Genomic DNA, 20,801 nt, shown 5'->3' with positions numbered 1-20,801 from the left:
AATAAACATTTCTCTAAAAAAGACATACAAATGGCCAATAAGCACATGAAAAGATAGTCAACATTATTATCCATCTGTGAAATTTTGTTGAGTTGTAAGAGTTCTCTATAAACTCTGGATAGATTTCAATTCATCCTGAAAAATACATTTTAAATCACAAATATTAAGTAGTGTTAACTGCATACCATAGAAAGGCAGTAATTCTTCATCTTAATTGCGTATATGAACTACGCAGGGAGGTTGTGAAAAATATTTATCTTTAAATTTTAATAACAGGCATCAGAGTACAGAACAGGAAAGGTAACAAGAAAAAAAAGGAAAGTCATTCTTCCTTATTTACCATGTATACAATAAAGATCACTTTATCCAATGCTGTTGATAAAATATATCAGAATATGTTTTATGTAAAATATTGTGCTATGTCCTCAAGTCCTTTAAATTAATTAAAATGACACCTAAAGTATCATACATTAAATGATTCAAGTATTCATTGAGCAACTAATCTAAAACTCTATGTTTGATTCTATCAGTAAATAAGATACTTAGAGAAAAAGTGTTTTAATTATTTTTAATTATTTATGACTTCACAAATTAAACTATTTTTACATTACTATTTGGTCTTATATTGGTAAAATATAAACAATTCAATTAAACAAATTTATTGTTTTTCAATTAAATTTACAGGTTTCTATGTTCAAAACACTGTATCTACTTTTCTAATGAAAAAATGGCTACATAAATTGAAATTCAATTTAATTATAAAAAAGTAAATTGTGAATTCATCATACCAGTATCTGTTTTCAATATGGTTACAAACTATTTTACACACACACACACACACACACACACACATTCAAAACTAGATGTGGAATCATGCCGTCCTAATTGTTTACTATCAGATATTAACTAAGATGGGAGCAGTATTATAGGAAAGTGATAGTACTGAAGAATTTTTATCCCTATTTCTACATATTTTTCAGTTTGAATTTTTGCAACAAGCATGATCGATTGATTGATTTAAAAGTGTGATTTAAAAACCAGAGAATGGCTTTCTTTTTTCTGTAATGAAGAATCATGGAGCATTTGTGGGGTGACATGCATCATAATTATAGCTGTGCTCTATTTTATTCCTGGCGATCCAAGCTAATTGTCTTGATTCAGAGACCAACAGAGAGACTGGAATGAGCTGGCTGCATATATGCCATATTTGGATTTTAATTCATCATTGTTTACTAAATGGATGTGTGAGATGAGGAGAAAGTAGATTTGAATACATGCTTTTAAATGTGAATAATCAGGAAAATGATGCAAACATTAGTTTAAAAACAAAGGAAAAATTTAAAGATGAGAAATCCAGGTTTTTAAGATTGTGTATGTGTATGCAGTAAGTGGGAGGAAAAAGAGAAAGAGGCAGGACATTTTTAATTGGTTTGTAAGATTTCAAAAGAAAGAAAAGAAGAAAAAAAAGGAAGAGTTGAACTTTGGGATGATGAGCGCCTACATATCATTTGTTAACCTGAGTTCTCTGTGGTAAATTTAGAATTAAGGTATAAAGAATTCACATGTAAACAGGTATATAGTCTGTGGTAACTCTTGATTTTACTGTATACCTGCATTTATATACTTCTTTTGCACACTGAGTTATAATGGAAAATGAAAGAATTACACATTAATTTACACATATATTCTCACTTGCTCACATAGCTCTATGTAGAAGAAACAGTTTGTAACAAAATTGACATCTCTAAAGTCATGAAGTGTTTTCTCCTTCCAACTGAATTTATATGCATAGAGTTGATATTTCAGATGTTATTTTTGTGGTGAGATAGTCTTTTGGGACTTCAACTACTGGGGATAAAAGGAGTGTGATGTTGATAGAATTCAAAATGCTGTTTGAAGAGGCATGCAAAAGTGGATCTCTTATTACCGTCAGAAAAATTGTGGAAAATAGCAATCTTATGTCAATTATATTAAATATATTTATTTTTATATTTTCAGCACAGGGCTTTGAAATTTCAACAAGATTTATATGTAAATGATAAGTTATCATGATATGATTTTAATAGCACCAACACATCAGAAAAAGATAATTACCATCTTACACTTCAACCATCCTTGGAAAATTTAAAATATGCAGTAGGGCTTAAGCATTTGGTAGTTGTCTAATATAGGACATATTTAAATATAAATGCTTTCTAAATACAAATCATTGACAATTAAATATGCAATGATTCATAAACAAGTGTTCTGGCCTCCAGAACTCTGCTGTACATGTGTGTATCAACATCTATCTTCAGCCATAAAAACATAGGAATTGATTTAAATATATTTAGCAAACGGCAACAATGCATTAAGCGAAACTTAATAATAAATATGCAGATCACACAGCACCCAAGGGTTAAAAAGAGTGTCTATACATAATTTAACACAAATTTGCTACCCTCTTGGCAGTGTATCTACAATAATCTTCAGTCTCATGCTGATCTACATAGTAATGACATACAGCTATTTAAGTCCTGTTCATCTTATTACTGGCTAATGAAGAAATGGCCAATATCTGTCAGCCAAAGTCAACAAAATGTTAGGAAAACATTAACTAAGACACAATTGTAAAAATTTCCTGGGGATCTAGGCACACTATTCTGTTCTTTGCCTTGGTAAAAGGCTACGTTCATTCAACAAATGCTTAATGAGTCCTCACTCCAAGTAGATACTGATCTATACACTGGAATACTGAGAGAGGACAAGAAAGGCTACTGCTCTGCACAAGATCCTTCAGTCTAAACATTTAAGTACTATGAAGAAAACGACTGTGTGTATGTGCCCACACATGTAGTATGTGGAACAGAAGGAAAATTTTGATCTTTCAACTAATGACAAGAAGTAGGCAGCCATGTAAAAACAGGGTGGCGGAGGAGCAGTGTCCACAGAGGGCATAGTGTATGTAATGCCTTGAGATTCAGAAGAGCTTGGCATGGTTGAAGGAGAAATAGGACAATGTTCATGGAACACAGTAAAAGAGAGGAAGAGTGGGAAGAGGTGAGATAGGAGGGGTATGTCTTGACTTTAGTATTTCCAGATTTATTTTTCTAACTTAATCTTTTACTCCATTATAGTCCCTAATTGATTAGATTGCCTTAACTCTATCATGAACTTTATTCTAAGAACCTGCCCAAATGGAACTTCTTGTTACACAGAGTTCTGTTTGTTGTTATTTAAAATTTTTGATTGAATTTCTTATTCTAGATTTTCTGCTAAGAATATCTGGAGTGAAAGAGATTATGCTTTCTCCTTTTCCAGCTCACTTTTCTCTCTCTCACTGGATGATGGAGCATGTTCACTTCCAGAATGGAAATATGGAAGAGCCCAGGTTGGAATTTTATTCTAAAATTTTAACTTAAAAAAAAAGTAAAAGAGGTTGTGGAGTCAACTGATGAAGCTCATAGTAGACTTGAGAGCTGTACAGATAGCAGCCTGTTCTAGGTATTGCCCCCGATTATGTGAGATAAGTATCTGTAACAATCAGTGAAGCAAAGCAAAACCTCAACAGTTAAAGCATTCTGGGACACGTTCAAAGAAAATCAGTCTTCCTTTTCTCACACACTTTACCTCCTTCTTCCCCCTTACACACACACTTCCCAACTTACTTGCAAGATTATATTTGAGTCAATGTTACTCACACTTTTAAAATCACTAAAGGCTCTTTCTTCAATTGCTGTTGGACACATGAAAGGTAACAAGCCCTAAAAGTTAACTCAGTACAAACAAATCATTGCCTAAACACTTCCACTTCATGTGCCCCCCCCGCGACATTCTCACCTTGAACATACTCCTTATATGGTGAGATTTCTGATATGGGATAAAACAACACAAATGATATTATGATTCATGATCTATTTTATGCTATTCAGGGGTACTGGGTACCAAGGGGGAGAGAGAGTTTAGAGATAAAATTTTATGTATACCAATGTTGATTTTAAGTCTATACTTTCCAACCTATCAAAACTCTTTTCTGGTGTATACAACAAAAGTAATGTAATAATCTGTTTCATGTTTAAATGAAGTTATGTACACACACATACATTTATACAAATGAAAATTAAAACAATGCAAGATATGCAACTATGACAACATTTCATTAATAGCTTAATGAATGGTATCAATTATGAAAGACAGTAGTTTTGTTTAGGTATTTTAAAAGGAAAGGCTAAAAAAGCATGAAGGAAAGAGGTAGGGATTTCAAATGAAGGAAATGAAAACATGAAGATGAGAAATTAAATAATTGGTAGAAGACAGACAAACTATTTGACTGAAGCAGTAGCTTTATACAAATTGATGGCAGTTGTTCTTGCAAAGTATGAGGCCTTTTCCTCAGTGTACCTTCTTTCGAACAGAGTCTTCTTGAAGCTCTCCTTTCTTTGCCTCAGGTACTGTGCACTTTCCAGGCTTCTTTTCTAAACACTCACCTTATCTCTCATGCTCCCTATCCTTCCCTACCCCCCACATTTCTATTTCCTTTTACTGCATTTTTAAAAATCCAATGACTTCCAGAAGTCTTCAACAATCACTCCTTGGCCATCTTCCCTTTTTACACCAAAACTTTTTTTGCAGCGATTGGCTACTGAGTCGGATTCTTCAACTCTCACCTTGGAAATTTCAATGTAGGAAAACTCTGCCAACTACAATAATTGACAGATCATCTCTGTTTCAATTCACTTATTCAAATGTTAACAGAGTTCATAATCCATGTCAAGTACAATTAACTAAAACTGGTACCTATTCCCAAATTCCCTCTTTACATTTTCTTAATCAACTAAGCTCAAGAATTAGACATCATTTCTTACTCTCTTCCTCATCACAAGTAGTATTTAACATTTATGAATTTTACTTTGAAACATTACACACAATTTCCAGTTCTAATATGACCTCGATCCAGGTATATATCATCTCATTCTAGATTATTATACTGGTCTATGAAGTCGATTTTCTGATTCACCTACCTCTCTATTCTGGTCTACCAATTGATAATCTTCTATAATGCTCATTCTCCTCCATCATGAACCAACAGAGCTTCAAAGCATTCTCCAGTGCCAGGCCACACAAGCTTGAGGGTCAGAGACAATTGCAAGCGTCAGGACTGAGCATCAGGAGCAGCTAAAATACTTATCATGAGGTCTGAGTTCATTGTGTTAGCTTCAAACTGAGAGTTGAAGCAAGATTCTAATTTTGAATACGTGAGTGCATTTGATATTTAAAGATCCAAGAGTGTTATGGGGCATAGGCAAGACTAACAATTAATTTTAGGGACAGTAATACATTGTTCTCACTGTTCTCTCCCTCTCACGTGCATGGGTGTGTATGCACACAATTCCCATTTCTGATATGCTTGAAGCTTCCAAAACATAGCTTCCATTTACGTCTTTATTATGTGCATATATTCAATGTTTAGGAAAAGGGACAAAACTATTCTTTTCATTCACAATAGTATGATTACTAACATTTTCATAAGTGAATTGGAAACAGAGGCATAAAGCCAAAGAGAGGTAAAAATATTAAATATCTCAAAGTAGGGTCAGTATTAGGGTACAACTAGAACCAAAGTCACAGGGAAATAACAAAAGGTATATGGCAATGCATTTTAAAAAAATAGGGTAGCCCAAAATTAAAAAGGCCTCTCTCACATGAGTAGGAATTCCCAAACTCTGTAAGATTTCAAGATGAATTTATATTGATGGTTAACATACTGTATTCCAGGTGGCCTTCTGGAGTCGCCAAGGAGGGCAAGTGTTGAGGCCAGAGGGGAAAGGGTGAGACGGAACTCCAAGCTCCCCACCCTATTTTCAAAATTCCTTTAATTTTAATTTGTTTTACATGTTCCGTTCTTTGTAAAAATTCAAATAAACAAAAATAAATTCATTTCTTTAAAAAGATTGATAATCATTGATTTCAACTTATAGAAGTGGTTTCTGAATAATGTTGAAAATTGGACAAGAAGTTTCTAAGATTTAGTTTAAACTCTAGTTCTCCAGGATTTATGTTGTTGTATTCACATAATTCCAATAAATGTATCCATAAATTCTTTAAGATGTAATGAAATGTCAGAAGATATTTGAATAGAGCACTTCATTTTTGCCACAAAATTCTTGATAGATGCCTGGTTCTGACCCCTATGTCAAGGATCACTGAACACGGGCAAATGACCTGAGATGAAGGGTATAAAATGATCTCTTTTTAAGACAAAAATAACTTTGAAAAGATTTTCCTATTTACTTCATGACAAAACAAAATACACGACTTATCATGATAAGTTTGACTCAGATGCATCCCTAAGCCTATTTAAGGAAAAACAGAGCATTAAGCCAAGGTTGTCCTCAGTGTTTTCTGCCTGTGCTTCTACACATCTATCCCTTTCTAGGGTGGGTACTCTGGCGAATCAATGTCTTCATGGTTTCTGTCCTTCACACCTGCCACCCCACACCTGACCATCAGAATCTGCATTCAGTCATATTTAACCAAATGTTTACAATAAAAATAAATAAAATGACCACAGATATGTTAAAGCGCTTTCCTTACCAGGCATATCTGCATTTTTAATAACAATTAAACTTTATGCTATAGATATTAAAAGTCCTGGACTTTTTAAAGTTAAATGAGGCAATCCAAATGCTTCTATAAAGCTGGATATAAGACTATACAGAATGATGAGAATGTGGAAGATCAAAAAGTCAGTGCCACTCTTAAGACACCAAATCAAACAAATCACATCTGAAGTGCAGATACACAGCATGGTTATCCCCCATAACTGGTAAATGTTTCTCTCTGGTCCCCATATATCATGTTTCTTCCAATGAAAACACTTAGCTTATACTGCAAACCCTTCCAAGACATTCCTTAATATAGTCCAAGGAAATAGTAATAACCACAATTGGTTTTGAGGAGATTTTTATCAACAGTTTATCATGTATCAGAACCTGTGTCAGATGCTCTGCATCCAATATCTCACTTAGTCCTAGAAAGCAGCCCATGACACCACATTGTTTCATGTTCCCTGTTTCTATGGGCAAGGAAATGAGGCTCAGGGAAATCAGATATTTACTCTCTGGTCTCAAGCTAGAATACGACAGAAGTAGAATATATACCTACATCTCTTTGATGCCAAATTATTCAGAAACTTACTCATAAGTCCCATCTTCACTGATGATTTCTCTGACCACTTTGAACTGTACACCTTTTCTGAGTTCCTGCACTGTGTTCTGTCTCTATCACTTAGTCACTAATCTGAATTTTAACCTCTCTCACACCTGTATGTTGTCTTTCCACATAGAATTTCTTGCTTCTAAAGGATAATGTGCATATACAAACAACAATGTAAAACTTGTTAATGATTTTTAAAATATCACCTATTTTCTCTATTAGGAATAATTTCTGGCTTTTTATCTTAATATGTTGATCGTACTTAAAAGGATTTTTATTTAGTTCTATGTTTTGTATGCTAATCATAGTTCAACAACTATTTATATTGAATTATTAAATTGTTTGAATGTACATACATAAATAGCACTTTAATATAATAACAATTTTCCCATTCTGGAGTTAATTTCATCCACCCATTGGTTGCCTGGATGATACCTAAAGTTCAGACATCAATCTGCTGAGTAATGTTTTTTTCAATACATCTTTCATATTGCCTTTCTTCCTTCTATTCCATCTAGTCTGTTTTCCAGGAATATCAATTATTTATAAATTGGAATTTTACTTATCTATTGGCCCCTTCCTCATTTAATCTTTTTCTTCTCTCAGCAATTTGAGAGAGATCCTCAACTTCATCCTTCATAAACTCTGATAAGACTTCTGTAATACAATCTGCCCCCTTTTCTGCCCAATTTTTTCAATATTTGGGTGGAATATTTATTTCCTAAAGTTCATTTTTGAAATATCCAACCCCTAAATCATCTATTTTTTCCAACTCTTTCTTTTGGTTTCTGTAGTTAATATTTATTTTTAAAAATATGTTATGTCCCTTGAATGTTTTATTCTTCATTTATTGCTGGAAAATACATAGGCTTAATGTCATTATTTTCCTTTTTAAAAATGTTTATTTGTGCCACATCTTCTTTATCCATTCATCTGTCGATGAACAATGGAATATTACTCAGCCATAAAAAGGAACAAAATTGAGTTATTTGTAATGAGGTGGATGAACCTAGAGTCTGTCATACAGAGTGAAGTAAGTCAGAAAGAGAAAAACGAATATCGTATGCTAACGCACATATATGGCATCTAAAGAAACAGTACTGATGAACCTAGTGGCAGGGCAGGAATAAAGACGCAGATGTAGAAAACGGGCCTGAGGACACGGAGAGGACGGGGAAGCTGGGACGAAGAGAGATAATAGCACTGACATATATACACTACCAAATGTAAAATGGATGGCTAGTGGGAAGCTGTTGCATAGCACAGGGAGATCAGCTCGATGCTTTGTGACCACCTAGAGGGGTGGGTATAGGGAGGGTGGGAGGGAGGCTCAAGGGGGAGGGGATATGGGGATATATGTATACATATAGCTAATTCACTCTGTTTGCTGTAAGCAGAAACTAACAACATTATAAAGTAATTATACTCCTAAAAAGATAAAAAATAAATTTAAAAAATAATAATAAAAATGCTTATTAATTAGGAACAAGAAGCCTAGTTTTTCTGTCTAAAGAGGAGAGATGATTCACCGTGCATAGGAACTCCTCCAACAATGTGTTCAGCTGCAGAGCTATTTGATCATTTACATTCTCAGTTTTAGGACCCAAAAGCCAATAGAGACTCTGCAGGATTCTCATAAACGGACAGACCTAAAGAGTAAAGTGTTGTCTCTGGATTTGACAAAACTGCTGGATTATTCTTTCTAGTTTTCTGTTTAACCCGACATCAACTCCAGGTAAATGGGAACTATGTAGGGCCCTTGTTCTGGTGATACTGCTCGGTGGATCACAGACGAAATTAACTACATCAAGGAGATGTTTCCATCCAGTTCTCTGTTTCCAGTGGCCATTGTGCTCTTGGGGCACTCACCCAGAACACTAATCTAAGGGGAGGATACACAGCTATCCCAGTTTTCTCTGGCCTCTAGATCTTACATAACCAGGTTAATGAATATTGATAGGGTTCTGTAAAACCTCTAATGAAAGCTATTCACCACAATCACTTTTGCCAATATTTTGTTTCAGTCTGTCCCTATATGTATTATGCACAACAAACATTTAGTGTATGGAAAGAATCCTCCACAAAATTCCACAGCCAATGTAGATTTTCTTCTTTACATTTCCTTGATTGTTTTAGTCAGGATTTGGTAAGATAATGTTAGGTTTTGATTTTACTCATAAAATCCCATGGATATGGATTGAGAGAGCATAGTAAAAGATCTGGTAATCTGGGCAAGCAGTTGGCATAACTTTAATACAGAGGAAAAGTGTAATCCAATAGGCACTTCTGGAGCATTGAAAGCGCTGTTTAGAAGAAAGCAACATTTGGAGATTCTACCAAGCAGGACAACAAACCACTGGCATCAGGAAAGCCTGTAAGCAGATAGCAGGGTTTTCAGTGGAAATGAATATAGAAAAAAAAGGATTCAAGGCTCTGGAGTTGGGAGGCCTAGAGACCGGTGAGATCTAGGCAAAGGGGGCTTAAAATTGGGATCTAGTTGCCACTGTTACCAATTCAGGTCATGAGAAGTCAATTTTCCAAAACAGAACTAAAAATGACTTATTATAGAATACTGAACTAAAGTACCTTAATTCTTTACCAGTAGGGTCATGCTGACACTGATCATTTAGGGAGAGAGGATAACTTAGTTTGGGGAGAGAAGTGATACAGAGACAGATACTGATATTTGCTATAATATTATCATCTGTGATTCTAGAGCCCATGTGATAAGAATCACAAACAACTCACTGAACAATAGTATGTTAAAAAGAAATTGAACTTTTCTGGGCTTATCCAATAATTAGTCTCTCATTTTCCAAATGCTATAATGCTTCTCATATATGATTGATATCCTTTAAAAAGTACAGCTCCTCACTGCCCAAAGCTCTGCTGTTTGCTTTTAGCGTCTGATTACACAAGTTAAAAGAACCTTACAGTATATCAAGAAAATGTTCTCTATTACATAAATGGAGTTGGCTACTCAACATATGTATAAGGGTTTTTTTTCATGTTGTACCAATATACAGATTTTTAATAATATGTTTACAAATGATTACATTTTCTGTATATTTTTATTCACTTAATAAGTTCTTTTTGTATACTGATTGAATGTGCGATTCCATATTAGTTATTATATACTGGAGTATAAAATAATAAGAAGTGTGATTTCTAGCCTCAAAATGGTAACAATATTGTATCATATACAATATTTGAAGACAAAATTATATATGAAAAATTAATATAGAGTGGCCTGAGAAGGTTGGTAGTATAAATATACAAAATTGCTTATATATAAATGACTATAGAGAAAACATAAAATAATAATCAATAACACTACTCATGGAAAGTTTATAGGATAAAAATTCTTATGGAAATAAAAATATAGCACTGATTACCATAAAGGGAAACTTCCTTAATTGGAAAAAAATAGATGAATGCATGTTCAGTACAATGTTTTAATTAGTAATAATAAGAGTTTACTGACTTTTTAAATAGAAATCTCAAAGAAAGGGCAGAAAGAACTATTATGCCAATTTAACTATTTCATTTTTTCTGTTCCTTAAATATAAGAATCAAACTCATCAAATACAAATTAGATACATAAGTGGAATTAAAATATTTTAGAAATCACACATGGTAGCAATCTGGACTAGTCCTTAAATTATTAAGGATTACTTATCAGTACATACTAAATGAAGTAAAATAATTTAATTCTCTTTCAATTAACTGTATTTAATATTTTACTGTTCTTCACAAAAAAGACTATTGAATCTCACTCACTCTGTTTTATAGAGTTAAATGTACACTGCAACAGATGAGAATAATATTCCTAAAACATAGATTTTATCCAGCCATTCCCTTCATTAAAAATATTCAAGGTCGCTTCATTGCCTATTAAGCAAAGTAGAACCCAGAGCTGGGCATTTAACCTTGAAGTTATATGGACCTTAGAGGTCATTCTGTCTGAGAGGCTACCTAATATAAATATCACCTCTACATTTCATTAACACAAAGAACAAAGTCAGGGGAGATAATTCACATATGGTGGTGGTGATGGCTCTAATCACAAGTCTGGTAACGGGCTATCTGGGATCTGTTTACATACAACTAGCTCTTGGTACTTAAATGATGACACCATACCATAGCAGAATTTGGTGATTCTGGCATTAGACAGAACTCTACTTAAATTCCAAGTCTTAGATAATTATATACTGATAGAGACTGGATATATGCATGCATTCTAAACTCTTCTTCCTCCCGTTGCACACAGCCTGAGTGCCTTTCTCAGGAAGTTACATTGTGGCAATGAGACTGATTTCAAAACAACCTGAGTGAGAATGATGTACACTGCCTTTTAGCTCTTAAAACTACCCAAATATAATCTTCCATGTTCTTCTCAATTCATTGCTAAATGCAAGGGTCTTTAGGCTATAGAAGAGTGAAAAGCTACAATATGAAGACCCTGGGTCTCTAGATTACCATATAGGAGTTGGCTGACAATTAAGAACATCTTTAAATTTTACTTAATTATAAATATATTTATAATCCTATACTGAATGATAAATATAATAACTGCTGTGTTTGCTATGGAAACTAGTGTCATATTTATTAATGCAGCTGTTAACATGTAAATACTATATTATCTATATATTGTTATAAAATTAAAGATATATTTAAATAAGTCTGTGCATTGCCAAAAATAAGCATAATAATACTCAGCTTCATGTTTCATACTTCTCTCTTTGCTGCCAGAATTTACACCTGTTGGCTCAGTTTCAAGAATATGATATAATATAAAGCAAGTTTAATATTCCTTCCATACTAAAACATTTTAAATATTTTAAAAAACATCATGTTATTTTCTTCCCCATTCCATACTGTATACCCTTAAGTTCTCAACCTTTCTTCAGACACTGTCATGATCAGCTTGGCATTCTACCTGAACATATTCATCCACAAAACAAGGATTTAGTTGTGTCAGTGATGTGCTGTGTGCGAGCACCAAGGATATAGAGATAAATGAAACAGTGTAAATCAAAGTCTAGTACAAGAGACAGGCAATACAAACAGATATGATACTTACACAACATGGGCTATAGTAAACATACATTTCAATTTGTTAATATTACATCAGAAATAATGTAATTGTCCAGCTATTCTGACCACCGTAGAGTGTGATCAAGCTATCAATTCCTTTGCGACATTATGTTTACAATGTTCACTCAGTCATTCAATAAATATTCAGTGAGCCTCTGCTATGTACCAAGCACTGGGTATTGTTTAGAGTAAATATATATGGATCATGCTTTCACAGGGTTCATTGATTAATGAAGATATTACTGAGTAATTAAAACAACCTATGGAATGCCAATAGGTTTTTGACAAAAATTTCTATCCCCACTCTTTTCTTCTCCTTTACTGTATTTCTTTTGGCCTTAAAACAATTCTCTAACATCTTTACAGTTGTATGCACCAACAGTTCACAGCAACTTTGAGATGCAGGTACTCCAGCACAATTCAAAATTACTAGCATTGCAATTCTTACCTACTTAGCAGAAGTCACCTCGTCAAGTGGCTGGCATTATGACAATTAAAATAAAAAAGAAAGATTTAGCTGTAATAGGTTTTTAACAAATAGTTGTCATGATTCGGTGGCAGCAAGGCAAAAGAGAAGTTTTTTTTTTTTTAATGTTTCTGCTTTTGAACCATGAAAACTATTGATATCATTAATATACACAGTGAACTGGATAAATAATATGCATGTAGGTGGTAATGATGGCTCTGATATTTACAAATGATGGCTTGATTTTGACAACCAAAAAGAAACATTTAGAAAGCAGCTCCAAAAAATGGTTCTGAAGCAAGGAAACTTTGGTAACTGAAGTACTGAAGTATTATATGAAGAAAGATAACAGAAAAAGGAGACTGATAAGGACAAAACTTTTCATCCAAATAAGTAAGTGATTAAATTTGGGAGTTGCAAAGAGGATTTCCAAATTTTTGTAATTCTCTAATTTTGGGGGATGTACATAGAAGTCCTGGCTGGAGGTGTGCCTTTATCCAACCAGATCATACACACTGCAAAATTTTACTATGTTGTTAAAATTTACAAATAAAGTATGTCAGTCAGTGGTCAATTGGGAAAATTGTAAAGCCATTCTACGTATTTCACAGAGAAAATGATTTAATATAGAGTATGAAGCACTTACAAGATCACAACACACTATGTGGGTGTAAATGCCAGGGAAGGTCTTCACTAGCGGCCGTAGTGATCACCCTTGTGGAAAGCAATACAGGAATGTCTAAAAGTTAATTTTTTGTTTGTTTGTTTTTTTGCAGTACACAGGCCTCTCACTGTTGTGGCCTCTCTCACTGCGGAGCACAGGGTCCGGATGCGCAGGCTCAGCGGCCATGGCTCATGGGCCCAGCCGCTCCGCGGCATATGGCATCTTCCCGGACCGGGGCGCAAACCTGTGTCCCCGGCATCGGCAGGTGGACTCTCAACCACTGCGCCACCAGGGAAGCCCTAAATATTTAATTTTATAAGTAGTTATTTATTGTGAAGGAAGATGTAATAAGAGAAGGAATTTTTAGTGGTTATTAGTTTAATGTGTTACGCCCACTAAACTGTATGTTCCTTGTGAGAGGAGGCTCCTCCCCTTTTGATCACAAGTTCACTTGAACAAAAAGGAGGATAATAAAAGATGGATGTGAAGGTTTTATTCATGTTATTTATCTTTATGAAGGTCATTCTCCTCTGCAAAAATTTCTTAATAAAAGTATTTAATAAATGGAAATAAATCTTTAATAAATAAAATTTAAGATATTTAATAAAAATGGATTTTGGTTTAGTACAGTTTTTATATATAGTGTATCATGTTTTATTATAAATTATTTGAAAATCTCATAAAATTTTATTGATTTACCAAACAACTTGAATAAGAAAACCGAATTAAAATTCAATTAGAAATTTAGGAGCAATGTCTATTAGGGGATCTGTTAAATAAATTACATGCAATACCATTCAGTCATTAAAATAAGTACTGTTAATAGGAATGAGAAACTTTTACTGAGTGTTTCCTTTGTAGAACACAGTTTGCTAAGTGCTTTATTTGCATTAACTCAGTAAATATTGATAATACTTATTAATAATATTAATATTTATATGAATGTATAATAAAATAGAATCTATTAAAATAAAGATACTTTCATGTAAAAAGTAACAGCAAGTTAGCTTTTGATTAAAGATTAGATAACATTAAATATTTTGTAACAATTTACTTTTTTTAAGTCTTTATTGAATTTGTTACAATATTGCTTCTGTTTTATGTTTTGGGTTTTTGCCTGGGAGGCATGTGGGATCATAGCTCCTTGAGCCACACCCTCTGCATTGGAAGGCGAAGCCTTAACCACTGGACTGCCAAGGAAGTCCCCTTTTGTAACAATTTATTTGAATCATGGTACATCCTCATTCCATGCAAGTGGACTCTGTATTGTTTTGAATTGTATACAGAATATATGTATTAAGACCATTTTGTTGATTATTTTACTGTATACTCTAAATAATCAATTACATATTCCTTAGAACAAAATTAATATTTATAATTAACTCACAATATACATTAAATATATTTCAGAAAAACTAAAGCTGAAAAAAAAGATTCATAATTGTCATATTCTTCAGTTTTCCCAAATTACAAATGCTTAAATAGTTCTAGTATACTTAGGATCCACAAGATCAAATATTGTTTCCTATTACAAACAGAAACCATTTCAAATTGCAATTATGATCACAAAATGAAAATTCTGGAATTTGATTCTACATAGATTTCTATAGAGAATGGTATGACATCAACTGCATTAGAAGGTAGCTTATGTTTAAGGCCACCTTATATCTTTCCATATTATCCTTCTTTTTCATCCATAAGTACTTGTATGATATGACCCTTTACCATACCTAAGTGTTCCGAAGGGACATATTGTAATGGTCCTCATCTGCAACCCTGAACATATCTAACATCTTACACTGACTGTAAATAGCCAAACCACCTTTGTAGGTTCAGAGACAAATCAACGCATGATAAATAACACCATTCCACTTTTGACAAAAAAATGGGAGGTTAATGTGTTTCCCATTATTACTGGAAAGAAAATAAGAAAATTTTCTGCCTTTGAGAATAGATGTGGGTTTGTCTTCTTGACAAAATGTAAGTTTGTCTACAGAAGGCATCAAATGCATTCTCAATAAATTTTTCTCATAATAATCTAATCAGGCCTTTTAAAAAATGAAGGTAAGAAAAAGACTTTATATGTATTCCCTATAATAAATATTTAAACCACTCAATGTATCTTAAAAAATTATTTAAGTATATTGTGTATAAAAAGAAAATCTACTCCTATTTTGTGATGCTTGTAAGGCAGGCAGATATGCATATGAATAATAAATATGTCACAGGGTATTAGGCATTTGTAATAGTATCAAAACAAATGCAGAAAAAAAAAACTACAATGGTGTCTCCATGGTAGTAGTAGATGGTGGGTATGGGACGCTGGGAAGAGTAAATGAAGGGAAAAAGGAAAAAAACATTATGGATGAAATGGCATTTAAACTGGGTCTTGATAAATGAGCAGAATAGTAAATATGTGGACCACAAAAGCAACCCATGCTGACTGAATATCACAGGCAAGGCGTGAATACTCCCATTAAATAATTTAATTAGAAACCAGAGATTGAAGCAAATATGTTGGGTCTAGCTATGGACAACCTTGAGTGCCAGGATAAGGCATTCGTCATTGGTTTGGTAACTAAGAGAAACTGAAGGATCTTGAGCAGGAAACCTGACTAACAAGAGAAGATAGGAAGTCTACTAGGATTTGTAGGAATGATGTTAAAAGACTATTTTGATAATCTAAGGAAGAAGAAATAAAACTCTAAACTGAGGGGAACTAGTTATAACAGATGCCAGATAACTATTGGTATAACTAACACTTAGCTAATTTCCCCAGAGAAATACATTCAGAAAATAAATGTGCTAAAGAAAATCATATATTATAGGGGAGGCCAGCTGAAGAAACTACATGCATGAATGTGTTTGTGTAATTTCTTTTCTTTTGCTTTCAATGCTACTTTTTTAAAGTATGATAATTACCAATTTCTGTGTACCATAAAATTATAAAAAGACACAGGCAATTTTGGCTTAACTACAAATTAACACACACAAATTCATCAAGGGTGTTTGTGTGTGATACCTCCCCTACTAATATGTCAAAAAGACCACCTACTCTCTCAAGAATAGTATCTGTAGAAGACAAGAAGGAAACAAGTTCTCCTCAAGAATGCTTTTTCTTTCTCCTACAGCAACATTAATTACATTGTCAGCTTGAGTCGAAAGAATGAGATAGGCAGAGGCAATCTGATTCTCATCCTGTTTAAACTTGTCAGTTCCAAAATGAAGTCAAGAGTTAGGGAAAAGGAAGAAGTCTCCTTCCTCATTTAGAGATAAATGGGAAGTCCAACTCCTGAATAGTTTTTTTTAAAAAAGGTTACTCTCCAGAACTCACTTGTCTCTTTTTTAAAGTATTACTAATTCAGCCTCTCACATGATACCCACAGGCTGTGAGCGATGTTTTTCATCAGGAGACACTCCCACCTTCAGCACTGCTATGCATCATCTGTTGTGCCTTTGACCCTGTGCTGAAAGAAAATGTATCTGTAAAGTGCTTAGGAGCTGCCAAGACTTACACACAAATTTTTAAGCTGAACTTTTGCTTCAAGCCAGTGTTCTTACTTCCTAGCTCTGCTGTTTTGTGTGGCTTGCCAGACAACCCCAAGGATAAGCTCATTTCAACAAGCATCTATTTGTTAGAGCTGTGACTCACAGAATGGTCTTGATATTTCATACACACACACACACACACACACACATATCTCCATAGGAGAGAAGGGAGGAAAAGGGGGAAAACCTGAGGAAAGAACAAAAGTATATGAAGTGTGAATATCTAGATCACCCAGTGAAGACAGCGTTAAGTATGACACGTGGATGTGAAATGGAGAGGCTGAGAGGAAAAGAGGTATGTGATTTGCACCAGAGATCAAAACACTCTGAACATGCCAAGTAGTAAAGGGAGTTTAAATAGAGATCATGGTCAGTCAAGAGATTTTCATTTTTTCCCTCTTCTTTGAGTTGTGAATTGACAACTTTCTTTTCCCCAAATAAAGGCTTTTATTTAATCAGATTAGATAAAATGAGTGGAATGAAAAGAAAAAGGCTTTTTTTTATTCTTTTTTTTTTTTTTTTTTTGCGGTACACTGGCCTCTCACTGTTGTGGCCTCTCCCATTGCGGAGCACAGGCTCTGAACGTGCAGGCTCAGCGGCCATGGCTCACGGGCCTAGCCGCTCTGCGGCATGGGGGATCTTCCCAGACCGGGGCACGAACCCGTGTCCCCTGCATTGGCAGGCAGACTCCCAACCACTGCGCCACCAGGGAAGCCCCGAAAAAGGCTTTTTTATTATTCATTTCTCTAACAGAATTTTTTTATCTCAAAGAAAGTAAATGGATTCAAATAATCACTTATTAAAATTAGCTGGGACAAAGTTATAAGAAACCCAAAACATGAATGATTTTATTAGGATTAATATGTTTCACCAAATACCACCCTCTTCGCACCTATACTGCTCTGATGGCTCACATGAATTTTTTAGATATGTTTTTAGAGTACATTCTTAAAAATATTAGTTTAAATGTCAATTTTTTTAACAGAAGCTTAGATACACTAGTGAGTATTGATTTTATGGAAATAAATCTATTCACCAATGTTCTGTCTACAGATTTTCTGTGACACTCCAGTGAGACCCAAAAATGCTACCGCTTCCTAAATTCAGGTTAGCGTACATGGGCTGGGATATAACAGTTTCTCCGTTATCTTCTTCATAACCTAAGTCTTAAAGGTCAGTTAATGATGACAAACAGAAAAAGAAAAAAAAAAAAAGGGAGTAGGAAAAAACCAAAAAAATTTTATTGTCAATTTTTTAAAAAAAATAACTGGTCCTGATAGGATTCTTCCTGATTTTAAAAAGGAAAGTGCATTTACCAATTTTTCTAATCTCTTTAAAGTTTTTCAGTAGTTTTAAATTAAATCCCTTTCACCCTTATCTCTTTATCCATCAGAAAATCCAAAGGGTATTTGAATTCAGACATCTATTGCACCAAAGATCTTTCATTACAAGGCACAAACAAGCACTTTTATTGAACAAGAACCCAATTACTTAACCCTGCTTCAGGTTTCATTCTACCCTGAGGCATCTACCCTGACAGAAGCCTACTAATCTCTTCTGATGGACATTGCTACATATCAGTTCTGATACACAGAGATGATTCCTAACCTCCTTGTAGAGAACCACTGATTAAATAAACTGAGATGCCCGTCTCAGCTTCCTTGGACCCATGAATAGCAATGAGAAAGAGTGCAGGCAGATATGGACCCTTTCCTCCTCTGTGTATGGCACAGGGAGAGAGAAAAGCAAAAAAGAGGAGTATTTTCTCTGAGAAAATAATCAGCATTTACCAAACTCTTGTACTGGCATTTCCTAAGGTTCTCTCTAGTGTGTTTCTACTCTTTAAATTACTGTCATACTCCCCACATTTTACTAGAAGACACGAAAATCAATTCCTTAAAGCTCTTGTACCTTTGCTGCTGCCATTCTTTTTTTTTTTTTTTAAACTCATAGACAATGTTAATAACTTGACCTTTATGTCAGTAATTCTCAACCCTGAATGGGCATCAGAATAACCCAGGAACTTTAAAGAAGCCCGAGACCCATGTCTAGAGGTTCTGACCTAATTCTTCAGGGCTGGGACCAGAGCATTATTATTTTTTAAAAGCTCTCCAAATGACTGTAATACACAGCTAAGTTTGAGAAGCACTACTTGGTGTAAATAGCAACAAATATATTTGTTAATTATCATGTTAGAATTATGAAGAGGTCTTAGGAATCACTTAGTCTAGCTTCACTTCCAATGCAGGAATATCCTAAAGAAAAGGCTCAAAAGTTACACTGATGAACACATTGTTACCTCACAAGAAAGGCCATTTCTTTGGTTTCCTTTTAACATTAAATTTTTGGAAAAATTCCCCAAGATACTTCAAAGTATCCATACACAAGACTGCTCATGACAACACTGTACATGTTATCAAATAAACTCAATAATTTAATATCCACCAATAAGGAACCAATTGGAGATTATATATGTATATCAAAGAGAGAGGGTTCAGAACAGGGAACAGGGAGAATACCTTCAGTGTAAAATATTTTAAGGATGTACCTATCATATATGTACAGTTAGATGCAGAACACCTTCCTGAAGGATACTATAAATAGTGGTTTCCAGAAAGATGAGACTAGGCTTTTTAGTTTATACCTTTTTAATTATTTCTATTTTCTAATCATTTGTATGAACTACTTTCTTGTATTTCAATTAGCAGAGGTTATTTAGATACTGGGATAAAAGACCATGTGTGTTTCTTTTTCTAAAGTTTTCAGTATCCTTCCAGTACTTATATGAAATCTGCTACCCAAGCTTTTCCTTGAGCTACTATTTGGAGCTACACAGAATGAAGTTACAAGTCTTCTGCATGATAGCCCTTTAGCTATTTGAAAGAACACAATAATGTTTTCCCTTGGTGGAAACTCATTTTTTTCTATTCTTCTTCATATTCCTTCAAAGACTGTGTATTATGGGCTTAGTATTAATGTGTGAGAATTAAAGAATATGGGAATAATTTCACAAATAACTGCCACTAAAAGCTTATATTCAATCAAGGATATAAAAATAACATAAAAATAAAATATAGTAATTTTGTTACAAGTTTATTTATAAGCAGAGAAAATGAGTGCACGTAGGGGAGTCTATTTTTTCAAGACAGTGGGCAGTAAATAGGAGAGTGAAGTTGGTAAATAGGCATGGAACACTTTTATGAAAATTTATTTTTGAAGGTAACAAAGCATTTTTATGTGTTATTTTACTGCAGTTTTATAAAGTACCAGATATTATTATCACCATTTTATAGCTGCAGAAATGGAAGCTCATATGATAATGGTTGTATGGTCTTTTTTTTCCTCTGTGCTCTGATTCATCAATGTTGCTCGGCAAGACTCAAGAATTAAAGACATTTCCTAAATGCACTCTGCTCAGTACAGAAGCAAGTGGCACTTCCGGGTCCACTGATGTTAACACTAACGCCTCTGATAATTTGCTTTCTACAGTAGAAAGAGTAGGGGGAAATGGTCAAAGCAGGAGTGAAGTATGTGGAGGAATAAGCCCCTAAGTCTGCCTGGAAGAGGCAATGACAGCTTCAGAGAGGAAGAGTGTTGGCTTGAGATGACATCTGAAGGGCAAAGAAGAGTTTTTCAGGGGCACAAACAGTGAGGGCTTCATTTTAGGCAGAGACAACAGCACAACCAGAAATCCTGCATGTTAAGGCACTATGGGTGCTTTCGTATTGTTTAGAGTTGCAAGGACAGGAATAGAGAGACAAATGGGAGTGAGATTAGAAAGGGAGACATTAGACCAACCATTAGTATCTTGGAAATTTGAATTTGACTATT

The sequence above is a fragment of the Delphinapterus leucas genome, chromosome 3 (assembly GCF_059928025.1).
Source record: "Delphinapterus leucas isolate spDelLeu-1000000601 "Yukka" chromosome 3, BTC_Dleu_Yukka2, whole genome shotgun sequence".
In the NCBI taxonomy this organism is placed as follows: Eukaryota; Metazoa; Chordata; class Mammalia; order Artiodactyla; family Monodontidae; genus Delphinapterus; species Delphinapterus leucas.
This window is presented reverse-complemented; position numbering follows the sequence as displayed.